Genomic DNA, 17,119 nt, shown 5'->3' with positions numbered 1-17,119 from the left:
TGTCATTATCCTTATATACTCAGGAAACTGAATAAAGTTTGAAGCAGTAACTTTTTGCCTGCTATGAGACACACACACACACACACACAAACACACACCCCTTGCACTTCCTGTTCCCTCTTCTTGACTTACATTAAATCCAGATAGAAAACTCAGCAAACCTTATAGGAAAGGGGAGGCAGCAGCAATGGTAGAATACCAACAATTAAGAGCCCACAGAACCCTGATTTTATCATTCTATATTATATTCACGTTTCATATTTTTTTAAAAAGATATTTAGCTTATCAGTGCTGGGAGTATTTCTTAACATGGATGTGGGGGATAATTTGTTGTGATTGAGGAGGGAAAATGAAGCTGCTCAGAGACTTTTAGACAGGACTCACAAGTCAAATCACTTTTCTGATTCCTCAGTTATCATTCCAAGCGCCAGGGCCACAAGCATTCACTCTGTAGTATTTTAAGGCTAAATCTCCACTGAATTCTGCCTGCCTCAGCCAAATTTCCCCAGGTAATGCAGACCCTCAGAGGACATTCATAAGAAGTGAATGGTGCCAAATCCCCAGGCAAGTACTGATGGTTCAATCTTCCTACACGACAAAAGACACATCCCCATCATGATTCTTCCTCAAGATGAAATAAGATGAAAATAGGTTTCCACGAGGCTATAAAACCACACCATGTTTAGAATCTTTCCAACTAAAAATCCAGAGATGAAGTTATTTATGTTGAAGAAAAACATCTAAATGTTACATTTTTTAAATCTCAACTAAACTGAAAGCATCTCGTAATCTCTCTGCAACCTGCGTAAAATCCTTTCCATCTCAGAGTCTCCCATATGCAGGAATCAGCTCACAAAAGGTAGAGTAGACCCCACTAACCCATGGGGAATACATTCCAAGACCCCCAGTGGATGCCTGAAACCACAGATCATACCAAACCCCATATGTTTTTTCCTCTACATACATATGTACAATAAAGTTTAATTTGTAAGTTAGGCAAAGAGATTAATAGAACAATTAAGATATACTGTAATAAGTTATATGAATGTGGTCACTCTCAAAATATGTTATTTTACAGTACTCACCCTTCTTGTGACGGTACATAAAATGCCTACATGAGGAGATAAAGGGAAGTGAATGACGTAGACACTGTGATGTAGAGTTAGGTTACTATTGACCTTCAGACGATTCATCAGAAAGACGATTATCGGCTTCAGACTGCAAATGACCACGGGGAACCTAAACTGCGGAATGCAAAACCACAGATGAGTGGGGACAACTGTACTTGCGGCTCAATGCCTCAAAAATCTAAAGTTCACATGAAGGTGTCTTTTTCCCCCTGGTTCTTACCTTTTCTTTATTTTCTTCCCACCCACCTGCCCACCATCACCACCCAGACACACTTCTCACATTCCAAGGCTCTGGCCTTTTCCCTCCTGGACAATCTAATCATCATGATTTATATAGAAGCTGGTGGATGGTAGAAACTCAAGAACCCTGTGCCCCTAGGAATCAAGTTAAGCTGACATCATTGTAATGTTATCATAGACATGAACAGAAAGACTTCAAGCTTGTGTCTTTTCATTTCCCATCTAATCCTCCATAGATCCCCCCAGCTTCTCAGAGGTACTTCAGCAGTTCCACAGAAAACGATTCACCGAGAAATAAGGAAACTATGAAGGCATACTGTCCCTTGCTTCTATCTGGAGTACTTATTAGGGTTTCTCCTACATTTCATCTGATGAAAAAAAAAAAAAAAGTACTATGACTTAAGAAAAAGTTTGAGAGGGCGCCTGGGTGGCTCAGTTGGTTAAGCGACTGCCTTCGGCTCAGGTCATGATCCTGGAGTCCCGGGATCGAGTCCCGCATTGGGCTCCCTGCTCGGTGGGGAGCCTGCTTCTGCCTCTGACCCTCCCCCCTCTCATGTGCTTTCTCTCTCTCGTTCTGTCTCAAATAAATAAATAAATAAAAATCTTTAAAAAAAAAAAAAAGAAAAAGAAAAAGTTTGAGAACATCTTATATGCCACGCCAGTTTTCTGATTTTACAGATGAATAAATGGAGGCCAGAGGAGAAAAAGAGGATTAAAAGTAGAAAGTTCTTGATATCTATAGAGGAAGGCCATATAAGTAAAGCCTTATAAAGATTATAAATGGTCTTGGGTTAGAGCTGATTTCATAGACCTTTACAGCCTTAAGGTGGTGGGTATATAAAGATCTTTGAGGGCCCTTGTCTCCCCCTGTGAATGTACTGCCTCCATGGTAGCCCCCTCAAAGCAGCCAGATACTGAATTGACTATTGTGGAGAGCCTTGGTAGGCTTCCCAGAGCTCCAGCTTCTTAAGGAAGTCCAACAAATCCTCATAATAGGGAAGGACTAAAAATGGATGATGGAATATTTTACAGTAATAAAAAGAATGAGGATAAAAAGACCTTCAGAAGGTAATGACTGTTGCTCTGGGCCTTGACTGGACTTCCCATCCTCACCCTGCCCAGGGATCTCCACTGCCCTCCACCCCCAGCAGTGACCTGGGCACAGGGACCTGGGGGGTATCTCTGGGTGAAATGACTTTCCTGCCCCCAGCCAGGCTTCAGTGTGTTGATCCAGCACCTGGCAGGCACGTGTGTGTGCAAACTGAGTCACAGGGCAGAATCCCTCTGAGGCTGGGTGACTCTACACTAGGCCAGAGAGTGTCTCTACATCCATGGAAGCGAGATATTAAAGAGCAAAGTAAACATTATAACAAGTCAAGAGAAAGACAACAGAAGGGAAACAGGTTATATTTTAGTACCTTTAACAGCACTTTTTTCCTTCTATCTGAACATGGGATGGGTTACGGGCTGAACTGTCCTCCCCAATTTATATGCTGAAGTCCTAACCCCAGTACCTTCAGACTGGGGCTATATTTTGAGAAAACTTCTTTAAAACAGGTAATTAAGTTAAAATCAAGTCCTTAAGGCGAGTACTAACCCAATATGACTGGTAGCTTTATAAGAGGACATTGGCCATACAGAGAGACATCAGGGGTATACACACACAGAAGACTGACCATATGAGGACAAAAGGGGAGAGAGGGAGGGAAAGAGAGAGAGAAGGCAACCATTTGCAAGCCAAGGAGGCCTTGATAGAAACCAACCCAGCTGACACCTTAATCTTGGGACTTCCAGTCTCCAGAATTATGGGGAAACAATTTGTTGTTTAAACCACCAGTCTGTGGTACTTTGTTATGGCAGCCCTTGCAAACTAATATAGGGCCCCACATTTTCATTGTGCACTAGTCCCTGAAAATTATGTAGCCAGTTCTGGCTTTTTAGTGGATAAATTAAACCCTGCTTTGGGACGATTTAACCCAGAACTATAGAGGGAAGGAGATTCTAAGGAATGTAACTCCTAGCTTATCCAAGCTGGCAACCTAGCACAGAAAAGCAGAAAGTTTCCTGGAAAGGCAAATACATATTCTTCTATGCCATGGCAACAGTATATGTGGAATGCTGATTGCACATTTAATACTTCCCTGGACAAAGAGGCAAGTATGCAAGTAGATCTATGTAGACATACGTATTGCTGAAATAAATTTCAGTTTACCTGTAGTTCAAGGTGTAGAATCTGGCAAAGAACCTGAGCACTGCCATAAGGACCTTTAACTGAAATTACGTCTTGAGATTTCCCAATTGAGTCTTACAAAAATAAAAAATAAAAATAAGGTTTCCTTGCTCTAAAACCATGAACCTTGTGAACCTACATACAGGACTTGACACATATGCTCCTTGTTACCAGGGCATATAAGTAGCCAGGACATCCTAGCTACAAATCATTCCTTTTATTTTACTGTTAAACTTTGTTTCCACATGCTCAACAAGATTGTATGTTCTATAGCTATGTTGTAAGTTTAGTTTCAGTTGTTGCCGGAAGCACTGTATTAGAAATTAAACATTTTTAGTACTTACAAATGAGGAAAAGAATTATCTCCAAGTTATAGTCCTACTAAAAACATTAAATCAGGATAATACATAATTTGTATATATACATGAAATATCTCTAGAAAGCCATGCAGAGGGGAAATTGGGGCCTGGTAGAAAGGGGTGGGAGACTTTGTCAACCTCTTTGTGCCTTTTGATTTGAATCACCTAAATGTATGCCCAGATTGAAAAATGATTTTGTTTAAAAGAGTCCCAGTTTCAAAATCTGCCTTCAATTTTTATTTTAATATCTGAAAAATCTATGATTTGTTTTCTCTTTACTCTCCGTGGGTACCTCAAATCCCCCTTCCTTGAGGAAAAGAACCATATGTCCCTCCATTTGATTTTATGATAAACTTGTTGCTGGCTTTAAGTTCAACTGCCTGAGTTCACAGTATCCAATAAAGTCGGGCAGAGAAGATAGCTGCTTCCTGAGCTTTTAAAACACTCCGCTTTCACATCTCTGGCTCCTTCACATCCTCTAACCTAAGGCTGCCAGATCCTTCTTTCAGTACCCTAGCCAAATGCATCATGGTCCCACAGTGGTCATGCAGGAACCATTCTTCCAGGGAAAATAATTAGGGCCCAGTGCTTCATGTCCTTCTGATGCCCAGTCAGGATGTATCCCAGGTCAAGCTAAGACTTCCTTCAGTTAATCACATCCCAAGAGCAACTGAGATCTAAAATTTATCACCTCTCAGCAAATATAGCAGCTAAAAGCATACTATTCTCACTTAAAATAGGTGTATTCAGTACTTTATGTTCTAATAACTTTTTGTGGGTAAGGAGGTGGGAGTAAGTGCTGGGAATCTCACCCTGCAGTGCCCCCTACTGGTCATGTTAAGAAGAGGTTGAGGGAACAGAGGGAATGGTAGTGACTTTCTAAATGTTGCTGAGAGAATGACCCTGTCGTAGGGTTGGGGTTTTTCTCCCCTCAACATACCCTACAAATTGGGTATCATTTCAGTACCTACACCATCCTGGTTACAAACTTATAGAAAATACCTATGGGTCACATTGGTGATGACCCAGTGTCAATAGAAAGGAGAGGAACTTTAAACTACAGCGAGAAAGTAGAAGAGAACCCCTCTAGTGAGGGTTACAGAGTGCCTCAAATCTTAAGAGCTGCCCCATCCTGGCTCCCAACCCAGACTGGGTGGCCACAGTAGGACATAATGTCGGTTTCATCTGCCAAGAACTCTATACTGAAATTCTTCTTGGATTTTGTTCCCCTCATGAATTTTCTTTCTCTTTCAACATGCAAACAACTCTGGGAAACTTAAATGCACTGGTTTTACATTTGCTTTAGTGTGATCTCCTTGAATCAGATTGGCTTTGACTAACAACTTGGTTTGGGGTTAAATGGGACTGAAGAGTTTTAAGACTTGCATTAAGGAGTCTGGAGCATGTTCAAGAAAAGACCCCAGAGGCCTGGGGTCCAGGAGCCTTTGGGTATCCAGGGGCGGCAGAAGGACCCTGGAGAAATTCTGTTTACAGCCCAGTCTTTGTGAAGACTTAAACCTACCCTGGTGAAGCAAGGTGTTCAGATGGGGCTACTCCCATCTCCAAGTGCAGGCTGTGCCCCAAAGCTTAGAAAATAGACACTAAGGCCAGCCCCACAGGATTGCAAGGGGGTGAGCAAAGAAATGGTTTTTCCAAAGGGAGCTCATCACCCACCTCTTGACAATATAAAATGCAACGTATTCATTAGGAGCGGATAAAGCTAGGAGGTAGTAGAGATTTTCTTTTAAGAGAGTTGGTACTCCAAGAGTCCTCATCATGGACAAGGAGGAGGTGGTGCCTCCCCTGAACCCCTCCCTTATGCCAAGTGAGGAATTCTTCAAATGAACTTAGAGTTTGTCATTTGTTCCCTGGAGACTACAGGCCTGACACCTCATCTGTCCCTCAAGTGTTAAAGGTAAGAGACTAGCTGGAATATCCTGCCCGGTGACAAGAAGAAGGACAACAAAGGGAAGAGCCACCTTTTTAGAGTTCCGTGTGGCAAAGATGTTCAGGGGTTTCCTGTTGGGCAGCCTTAAACATGCATGGAAGAGAAAAGACTTGGGTTATCTTAAATAGGTCCTCTAGATGATCCCACCAGAGGGACATCACAGGGAGTCAAGAGTTGAGGAGAGTCACAAACGTCCAGCTGCATGAGCCACTGCCCATAGCAAGGGATGACCAAATGCTGACTCGAATCCCCGAAAATTCACTGAAAGCCTCCCTCTCCCTAAGAGTCAGCATTAGCGCTGCAGCACCCAACCCACCCAAGCACCTCAATGCCAGATTACCACTGTTCTGTCAAATAAGACCTTCCAGCCCCTTCTCCTTCCCTCCTACTGCCACCCAGGGCAGTAGAGGAGGTGCTGAAGTAAAAGAACAAGGAGAGGAACAGAGGAGCCAGCCAAGCCCTCCCCTTCTCTCCACACAGGCTCCCAACCCAAAGAGCCTGAGGTGGAGGGAAGGAAAAACTTGGCTTTAACAGGACTTTGCAATAATCGCGATTATTCCTTTAGCTATTAATAGATAAGGAAGACACAGGTTCAGGTCCCAGAGGTTCCCCTGCACTTGGAATAACAACACTGGAATGCATTCTGTGTTTTTTCCCCTCCACTTAGAGGCATATAAACACCCGAGACCCCTCAGGGTATCTCATTTAATCTTCTCGTCTAAGAAATAAGACGGGAAGGATAACAACTAGTATTGAATAGCATTTTACAAACCACATTCACATACGTAAATACTCCATTTTAAAGAGGAGAAAACCGGGGCACCTGGGTGGCTCAGTTGGTTAAGCGACTGCCTTCGGCTCGGGTCATGATCCTGAAGTCCCGGGATCGAGTCCCGCATCGGGCTCCCTGCTCGGCGGGGAGCCTGCTTCTCCCTCTGACCCTCCCCCCTCTCATGTGCTCTATGTCTCTCTCATTCTCTCTGTCTCAAATAAATAAATAAAATCTTAAAAAAAAAAAGGGGGGGGGGGGAGAAAACCAAGGTTCTGAGAAATAACTTACCCTGGGAGCAAGCATACCATGAAGTGAATTTGAACCCAGCCTATCTGATTCCAGGATACTGACTCAGGGTACCATTTGTAAAACTCAGCTTTCAGCTTTTCTGGAAAAATTCTGGAAATTTCAGCGGATACAACGGATTTGGTGTTTTACTCCCTAGCTACTGATCTATAAATGTAATCGACTGGCTAAATACTAAAGGCCGAGCCTACCAGCCAATAAATGTCCCTTCAAGACGACCATAAAAATACTGATTTTCCTGTGCCTTCTTGAATTCCTTAAGACACTCCTGAGACTTGATCATCTTCAGTTCCTCACAGACAATTAGAAGGTCCCTTCTACTTTGTCAAGCTCTGGACCGCTACATCATATCATGGTTCCTCAGAGCCTGCTTCTCCATCTCCGGATCATTTCACTACAAAGACGCATAGGACTTCCAGTGTGCTGTATTCATCCCCAACCCACAGTAAGCTTTGATTGTTCCTCAAAGCTGAAATAGGGTTTTTTCACACTAACAAATCCCCACACATATTATTTCCATAACAAATACTTTAAAGCTACAAATGATTTTTAATTACTTAGGTCTAGGATACAGCATTCACATTTTCTCAAACAGCATGGCAGATTTTATTAATTCAGATTATTGGCCAGTTCCCCCTTCTCTTTCCTCAAAAAGATGAAGAGGAAGGAAAGGACAAAAAAGAAAGAAAGGCAGTAACAGCCTAGTGCAGTAATACAGAAAGATAAAAATTTCGAGTCAGGAAGGAGGTTTAACACTCATCCATTCTCCTGGGGTACCAAGCTCAGGTGGATGGAACAGCAGCTTCTCTCCTTGCCCTTCACACCTCACAAGAGAAACTAACCTTCACTTCCTGGCGGCCCCTTGCTTCATGGCCTGGAGCCTCACCTCTACCTATTCCCTTATCATGGCAACCACTCCAGATACAGCTACTTCCTTCTTACTTACACCAACCTCTTCTTAGCAGAGAACTGAAGACTCACAATGTGCTTACAGCCAATTTTTGGTCCAAGAGGGGAGCCCAGAAATCATCTGCAACTTTAAAAATGCCATGGGGTGGGGGAAATGGAGAGGCAGGATTCACTGATGTTGCCTCCACTCCTGCCTTCCCACCAGTGACCCTCAGAAAACAGACAAGAGTTCCATCCCTGGCTTTGCTTAGGACCTCAGAACAGCTCTGACACCAGGTAAGCCTCAGAAGGGCCAGAATTTGGGCTGGCGGGCTTGTCTGCCACATCCACATTCTGGAACCTGGGTCCAGGCATTTCCCTCCTGTTGGTTCCAAAAAGCAAACCCCAGACTCGCTCACTTTCTAGTCCTCCCACCTTTGTCCTGCCAGAGCCTGGTTTCTTTCCCTCAGCTTCAGGGTTTTGAACCTTAGCCCTATACTCCAGTAGGAGGCCCAAACTATTTTCTCTCACTCACTGTAAACCTTGCCTCTATCCCTGGCTTCTGCCCCTCCAAGTTGAGCACTCACCTATGCTCTCCTGGCATTCAAACCTCAGCCTCCCCAACCATGATCTCTCAGCTCCAGCAACACAGAAGAGCCTGTTTTATACATGTGAAAACCAGGTACAGCGAGCTTGAACTGCCTGCCCAAGAAGGAAGCCTGACTATCTAACCCAGAATCTCATCACCTGAACCAGTGGTTCTCAAACAATAGTGGGCATCAGAATCACCTGCAGGGAATCATGAGCTTGCTGGGGCCCAATCCCGGAGTTTCAGATTGAGCAGGCCTGGCGTGAGGGCTGATCGTTTGCATTTCTAACAAGTTCCCAAGTGATGCTGATGTCTTGGGACCACACTCTGAGAACCATGCATCTATACTCTTGCTTCTCTCCTGCTGTCTGCATTTAGCACAGGCCAATTAAATCATAATCATTAGAGGTTGAGACCAGACATTAGTATTTTTCAAAAGCCCTTCAGATGATTCTCATGTGTAGCCTGGGTTGAGAACTATAAACACACCCTTACCACTCAAATCACAGTCCGCCATCAGCACCAACGTCACCTGGGTCTACTCAGGCCTATTGACTCACAAGATCCCCAGGTGATTCATATCGCTTTAAAGTTGAAGGAACACGGATAAACACTTTACCGCCTCCCAGTTCCTCTCTAGCTGCTCAGCCATTGCCAGGGATCCTGGAAATCACCGTATCGATTTCAACCAGAGACAAAAATTGGTAAAAAGATATGAAGAGATGTATCGCAAGGAATTGGCTTCCAAGATTGTTGGGCTAATTAGGCAAGTCCTAAGCCCATAGGACAGGCCATCAGGAAGAGAAGGCTACACAGCTGAAGGTGCTGTCCCAGGCAAAATTTCTTCTCTTAGGGAAGCCTCAGCTTGGCCTTGAAGACCCTTCAATGGATTAAATCAGGCCCACTCAGATTATCTGGGATAATCTCCCTTAGAGTCAACTGACATGGGCTTTAATCCACAAAACACCTCCAGAGCAATACCGAGATTCAAGTTTGATACATAAATCACATAAAACTGACCACTGCAACCACTGAGGATGTTTGACTTAGTAACAGAGCCCAGAGCTCGCACCTTCCCTTTTATGTTCAACCGGAGCAAACAGATCGACATGTCTTTACCTAAGCGCTGATGACAATAGGGGTCAGTGTGACTAAGTCATAAAGTCCGCCTCCTACAACTTTCATCATTGTGTTTCCTTTCCCTAGGTGTTCATAAATCACCATAATAAGAAGGCATTAAGAATCTTCACCTTCTCTAAAAGGGGCTATCAGCTTATAAAAAGCTACAAAGGGTCCTTATCACTTGTGGGTCTGGACATTTTTTACATGTCTTCTAGTCTGTAAATTTTAAATAATTATTACCTCTATGAGCTGGACTCCGGACTTCAAATAATGCACCCTAAGATTGTGTGACATTTTTTAGCAGCCCTATCACATTATTTATTTTAAGCTTGAAGTGTACTCAATAATTCTCCATGTAAATTCCTAAAAGGCTGGATTTCCCCCAGTCCATACCTGTACAGTTAATTATTTGAGCCCAGTTTGAAACTTCCCATTTCTTCCTTTATTCATTATTTAATAGATATGCTAAGTGCAAGACATGCAGTCAAGGAACTTCCAGTCAGGTGGGTGAGCAAAACCATGTGAGAAATAATGTAATAGAGGTAAGTACAAAGTCAAAGTCCTTTTTGTTAATTTTGACTAATTCTTACAACCTACAAAAATTATAACTAGGGGAACTTCTGTTTTCAACTGTATAACTACCCACCCCAGCTTCATCTTAACCACAAATTTAATAAGCATGTTTTATATTGTTGTCCAAATCATTACTAATATTTTAATAGCATTGGTTGATACTTCAGAATCAATGCTCTTTGTGTTTAATTATCATAGCCAGTTGAATAGCAGTGCCCAAAAAGGTATGTCCCCATCCTAACCCCTGGAACATGTGCATGTGACCTTATTTGAAAAAAAGGGGCTTTGCAGATATAATTAATTTGTAAGGATCTCAAGATGAAATCATGATGGATTACCTGGGTGGAGGGGGCTCTATATTTAATGACAAGTGTCCTTATAAAAGACACCCAGGGGAGACAGAGAGAAGGGAGGGCCATGTGAAGACGGAGGCAGAGATTAGAGTAATGCAGCCAGAAGTCACAGAAAGCATGTAGCCACCAGAAACTGAAAGAGGGAAGGAAGGAGTCTACCCTAGAGCCTTCAGAGGGAATACAATCCTCCAGATACCTTAATTTTGAACCTCTGGCCTCCAGAACTGTGAAAGAATCCATCTGTTTTGTTATAAGCCACCAAGTTTGGGTGATTTGTTATAGCAGTCCTAGGAAATAATACTATATGTTTATCCACTACCTATTATGCATCTCCTTGTTATGTATGTTAATAGCAGTTAGATATTGTGTGAAGAGGGCCATCAAAGGAGCATACAGACCCCAGGGACACAAGGTAGGGAGTCAGGTTAAAGAGGAGAGCAATGAGTGACAGGAGTTTTGATTTGACTTGGTTCAATGGGCAGCCATAGGCTCTTGATTAACGCTGGGTTTTTTAAAGGTTAAACTGTAAATAATGGTGGTACCTATGGGTATGAAAGCAGAGAGGGGTTTCTGAAGTCAGAATACCATTAGACATACAGTTTCAAGAATCCAGACATTAGATGAAGGCAGTGTCAGAGGAAAAACCAATGGGAATTAATATACAAAACAGAGAATTTCAACCAGATATCAAAATCAGAGCAGGAAAAAAAAAGCCTCTGTCCAAACTGAGAACACCAGAAAGAAAAGCTAGCCTGATGGGTAGGTTTAGCCAATGTCCATTTGCATATCCCAGGCCTGCACCTTGTTGACACCTGAACAAATTGCCTGGATTTTCAATATCAGTGGGAGAAGTCAGGTATCTATCTCAGTAGATAAAGAATATCTTTGCCCTCCAACATAGTGATTTTCCATTCTGGTCTTTCACCTCTCCTCATTCCACCTCTCCTCATACCACCTTTCACCTTTGCAACTAGCAGTCACTCTCCCTGGGACACTCAATAACTATGAAATAACCCTAGTCCAGTCATGAAAACAAGTTCTGATCCATGTGTCCAGTGACTGGACGTGTGTCACCTTAACAGGAGCCATGCAGCAGGGATCATGAAACTCAAACAGTTGGAACTCAAAAACATGTAATTTGCTCCACCTCTCTGCTAATGAGATTGTTCATCCGAACTTATACGGTAGAGGAGCATGAGTGTCATGGAATTGGTAGATGTTTTAGCCCAGTGAAATGAAGAGCTGTGACAAGAAACAGGATAGCAGGCAGGTGAGAAGGGAGACGGGCAGGCATGAGCAGCGCCCATTAATATTTGTTGAGCACATTTACTCTAAGCTTAACAATTTTTAACTGCAATTTGGTTTAACATTTCTTTAATTTTATAAAAAATGTATTAAAATTTTGTTAAAAGTACGTGTAGTCCATAAGAGAAAAGAATCCATTAAAAGAGCATGCAGTAAAAGTTGTAGGATTGAATCAGACCCAAAATCAGGGTCAATCAACCAAGGTGCTGGGACAGAACTATATAGGGTTGAGGGAGGACCCCTCACTAAGAGCATTAGTAATAAGAATCAAGATAGAGTTAATTCATTTCAGAAATGTTTACTGGGTGCCTCCCATGGTAAAGAATTATTCGCACACAAAAATAAGTGCATGGAAAACTGGTAAAATCTGAAAAAGATCTGTGGATTGTACCAGTGTCAACTTCCTGGTTGATACCGTACTCTAGTTAGGTAAGATGTTACCATTGGGGAACACTGAGTGAAGGACCTCTCTGTACTATTTTTACAACTTCCTATGAATCTAAAATTATTTCAAAATAAAAAGTTTTTTGAAAAGGTATTTGAGAAAAGGAGTGTTACTGTGAGTCTGATCCACCCAAGATAGAAGGTGATCTGACTCTGGGAAAATCATCAGACTTCTAAGCATATCCCTAGAAGGAGGAAGGGTGATCCATGCAGCTTCCTCAGAGTCCTAGAAATCAAGTCTCCTCCTTGGCAGCTCCTTTAACTCTTCCCAGGATGCCCACACCAGTGGCACACATAAAAAGCCATGGCAAACACTGGACTCCGCCTAGGAAATTCTTCCAGAATCCCTCTGCATAGCCTGCTTGGAGCCTTCTCACACATCACACATGGTTCTCAGTTCTCTTGGCTTCTCACCTTGGCTCCCTCTTGTTTCCCAGGGTGCAGCTGGTAACAGTGCCCCAGACTCTTGGTACTGACCTAAGACTTTGTGGAACAAGACCCAGACATCACCTCTCAACAACAAACACTGATGTGTTTCTGAAAAAGAAGACTGAGGCCATATGACCTGGAGTCCAGAAGGACTTGTTCCCTATCCACCCAATCCAAATCATTTTTTTTAATGTTTTTGTTCTGGTTTTATGCTCACCCACCAACAACTGATCATGACGTGGACTTTCAAGTGGATTTTCTCGCTGGAAGGAAGTAACCAGAGAAAATAACCATTTATTATCACAGTTATTACATCTCTTTTTGCAAATACATCAATTTCCATTCTGGTTTCAGCAGGACTTAAGTCAGTCCCTCAGTATAGTACGTATGACCCCAGAGCCAGGCTGCTTGAGTTTAATACTGGCACTGCTCCCACCAGTTCGGAGACCTTGGATATTACCACATACTTGCTACGGGACCTCAGGCAAGGATCTCATTTCTCTGAAGCACTTTTTGTTTCCTCATCTGTAAAGTGGGCATAATAACAGAATTTACCTCATAGGGCTACTGAAAGCATTTAACAGAGGAACACATCTAAAGTACTTAGAGCTGTGCCCACACACAGGAAGGGTTATGTCGCCATTATTATTACTGCCTGGAAATTAAGAAAATAAATGTTGAGGCCCGTAAAACTAGAAGGCAGACCCTATAACCATAAGAACTGAGTTACCCCCAAACACTGATACAACAGCATCCCCAAGCTGAGAAATAAACCAGCTTCAGAGACTTCCCTTGCCCCCAAGTCCTTATAGAATTGGTAGTTGGTCTGCTTGGTGATAAAGACACAAACCAATGCTAAGTTTTGCCCTTCAAGGTCAAAAACCACTTGGCAAGTGATTCAAGGCAGAGAAATGATCTGGTAGTTCAGACAAATCTGTTATTCTGATGAACTGATTCACACACATAAGAAGAGTTCCAAGGACAATCCATGTAATAGTATCTGAGAATATCTCCCATAGCAGGGTTTTGAGAATAAATACTGCTTGAGAAAGAACTACAGTGAATCACTATTTGTGTTGACATGGGGCTAAGGGAAGTGACACTGTTGCAGGCTCTGTCTATATGATAACAGACCAACTATTCAAGAAAGTTGACTGAAGAAACTAATAAATCAATCATTCATCCAGTTAACTTGCCAATTTAGTAAAAGATTCAGTTAACTTCATGTTCAATTCAGTCAGAAGTATTCAACATGTTTTTCTATAACCACAGATTTTACCTGTTGCTCACTTGCCAAAAAAATTAAAATGGCAGTTCACCCAGGGAAAGATACAAAGGTTCAGTGATTACATCATTTCATAAAATTACCAATACAAACAAAAATTAGGTATGGAAAGAGCCTAGAAAGCCAAGTCAAGTTATAGCAGCTGCCATATCATTATTGCCCCCAAATGTGATTCTGGCTAAGTTGCATAAACAAAAGACATACCTTAGAGGCCAGTCACAGCATAATTAATAAATACCAAAGTAACAGCTGAGTCAGAGCAGATAATAGGGTAATTAGGCAGGGACACCTGGATGGGACTGATTCCCTTAAGTCAACTGGGAAAGTGGTACAGCTGCCTCCCTGGAGTGACACAGACATGGCTGAAAATCTCTTCTGTTTTCCCAACTGGGAGTCACAAATGCAAAAGTCCTATGTCCAGATCTAGAACCTCAGAAGTTGGCAAAAGAAAACCAGAGATAGAAAAAAAGAATACATTTCCAGGGATCAATGTGACCTAATAGAACTCATCCTAACTGTCCATTCATGAATGTGTCGGGGGTTTGAGGGGTAGGTTGGAGAATGGAGCTAGAACACAGAAGTGCCAAATAACAGCCAAGACATGCTGGATGCTTACTACGTGCCAGGCACTCTTAGACATTAACTGCTTTATTTCTCAGGAGAGTAGTGTAATCAGCTCCACTTTACAGATGAGGAAACTGAGGTATGGAAAGATTAAGTAACTTCCCCAAGATCCCCAGTGAATAAGCAGGAGAGCTGGGATATTTTATCTAGGCAGTATGGCATAGGAGTTTATTTACTTGAATACTATATTATAGGGCCAAACAAAAGAACCCCCTTAAACAATGCACTATGGGGTCAAATGAGAAACAAAGGAATCTATCAAGTCCCCTTTGCCTTTGAAGTGCCTCCAACAAGGAGGCCAGTGTTTGCAAAGAGGCAGTCATTTGGACCACTGGAGCAAACCCAATGACATCTTTAAAAGACTGGGAAGGGGGAAAGTTAGGAAGAAGTTGGTATTGTGAAAAAACACCACACATCACTCTCCCTTTCACAAACCTTGGCACAGCCTCCACAGGCTGACCACATCCACAGGGTTCCATGCCTCTGAGGCATGGCAGAGATTGTCAAGTAGCTTCCTGGCAGCGCAGAAGAAAGGTCAGACTTACAAATCAACAATAATGAAGGGCAACTGCCCGCCTGCAGCCCTGCCAGGCCCTGTGAACTGTTTGCAGCCCCTAGCACCTGTGGGGCCCAGGGCGAGGCGGGCAAGGCCCCCTTTCCTATTTCAGAGAGATTTTTGGAAGAGGTAAAGGGTGATAAAGCCTGTTGTGCATGGAAAAGATCTCATCACAAGGAAAAGCTATGTCCAACTGAAAGGGAAAAGTAATTAGTATAAGCAAATAATGGAATACTCTGGGAGCAGAGAAACAATGAGTACGTCCCTCAGGAACAGTCAAAAAAGAACCAAAATGGAGATAAGTGCAGTTATTTAGAAAGAGAAAAAAAAATCTATTTTAAAAAACCATCAGACCTATACCCAGTTGCATTTTAAAACAGCTGAAATCTGAAAGTGTATTTGCAAAAGCTATTGACTGGAAAACCAGAGAGGTGTCTGCTCAGAGTTCTCATTGGACCCCTGTAAGGAAGATGAAGGCCTATTCTGTCCTTTATCCTCAGAAGCAGAGTGTGCCGAGCAGGGAAAGGCAGCACCACCCAAACCACATGGGCCTTTTAATGGAAGAAGGAGGACAGTGACGGCAAACCAGCTGTTTCTCACTGGGTTAGAAAAACTTCCACAAAACCTTTTAAATGACAGAACCCACTGAACACACCAAAGAGAAAGGTCCCATTGCTGTGGGATTGGAGAGTATTTTCTCCTCTTCCTTGTAATGACTCAAACACTGAGGGATGCCATACAAAAATGAAGAAGCAGAGGGGGGCAGGGAGGATCCTGATGGAACTCATGTATGCAACATATGGAATAAGTTATTGAAGAAAGTGGCTCGAACAGAGTTTCTAAAAGTTGAGGAGGGGCGGCTATGCTTCTTTTGGAGACAGAGAAGATTGAGGGCGTGGTGAAAAAATAGCAAAACGGGATTAAGATAAACCAAAAGCAGAGGAGAAATATTGGGCCAGATGAACTTTCACCTTCCCTAAAATGATTTATGTACTTATGAATAGCTGCTAGACTAGACTTGATTTCTGGGGGTGAAAGTTGCTGGTGAACCTGCACGAATCCAGCATTTCTGTAGGAATTCTCGGCAGAGCTACAGTTCTACAGGCAGACCGAACATCAAACTTTCATGGTGATGAGCTTCAGGATTTATGGGGGACCAACCACTACTAAGTCTCAGACCTGAGCACCTCACTCTCAGGAGAGGAAAAGATGGAGGGGAGGGAGAAGTGGAAAGAGAGAGGTAGAGAGGCTGATTATACAGAAATCTGAGGAAAGAAGGGCTCCCTTTTTTTTTTTTTTTTGGATGCTCTGGTCTAGTCTTTTTCTCTGTTCTAGAAAAGAATAGTTTCTGTCTCATTTATGACTTCGAGGTATCAGAAGTCAAGAGAGACCCAACTAGATCTAACCAGTAGCTTCCATAATAGTTTGGGCCAGAGAGAGTTGGGCAGAATAAAGATTGTTAGCCCACTGGTGTGTTAAATGCCAGTGTATCTAACTAACGACTTGTCCACAGCGCAAAGTGGGAGCCAGGATGGCAAGGAAATACAATGTAAGATTGAGAAATTTGGTGTCAGGTGTCAGGTACTGGATGGGGAGATTGAGGGAATACAAACTTGTCAAGTTTAAGGCCCAAGGAGTCAAAGGTTTTGATCCTGAAAGATTTACTAAGGGTTGAGATCCATGGAAGGATTCATGAAATCAATGTAGTCCATTTTTCTCCAGAATTAAAAAAAATAATAAAACAGGATAGAAGAGAACAGGCTAAGATAGGATAAGATATAAAATAAACTACAGTAGACTATACTAAAAGAGTGAATTACATTCTGTACTAAGAATAAATATTGTGCAATGAAATTTTTAATTCAGGGGTGTTTGTATGTGTGTGCGCACATGCACCAGGTCTTTATATAAAATACCACATCTTACCATGTATATTTACCAAAAAACTTTGAAACCACTGGTAAGT

Source organism: Mirounga leonina, unplaced genomic scaffold (genome assembly GCF_011800145.1).
Source record: "Mirounga leonina isolate KUSES-001 unplaced genomic scaffold, KU_Mleo_1.0 Mir_165, whole genome shotgun sequence".
Taxonomy (NCBI): Eukaryota; Metazoa; Chordata; class Mammalia; order Carnivora; family Phocidae; genus Mirounga; species Mirounga leonina.
The sequence above is the reverse complement of the archived record's forward strand: the minus strand, read 5'-3'. Positions refer to the sequence as shown.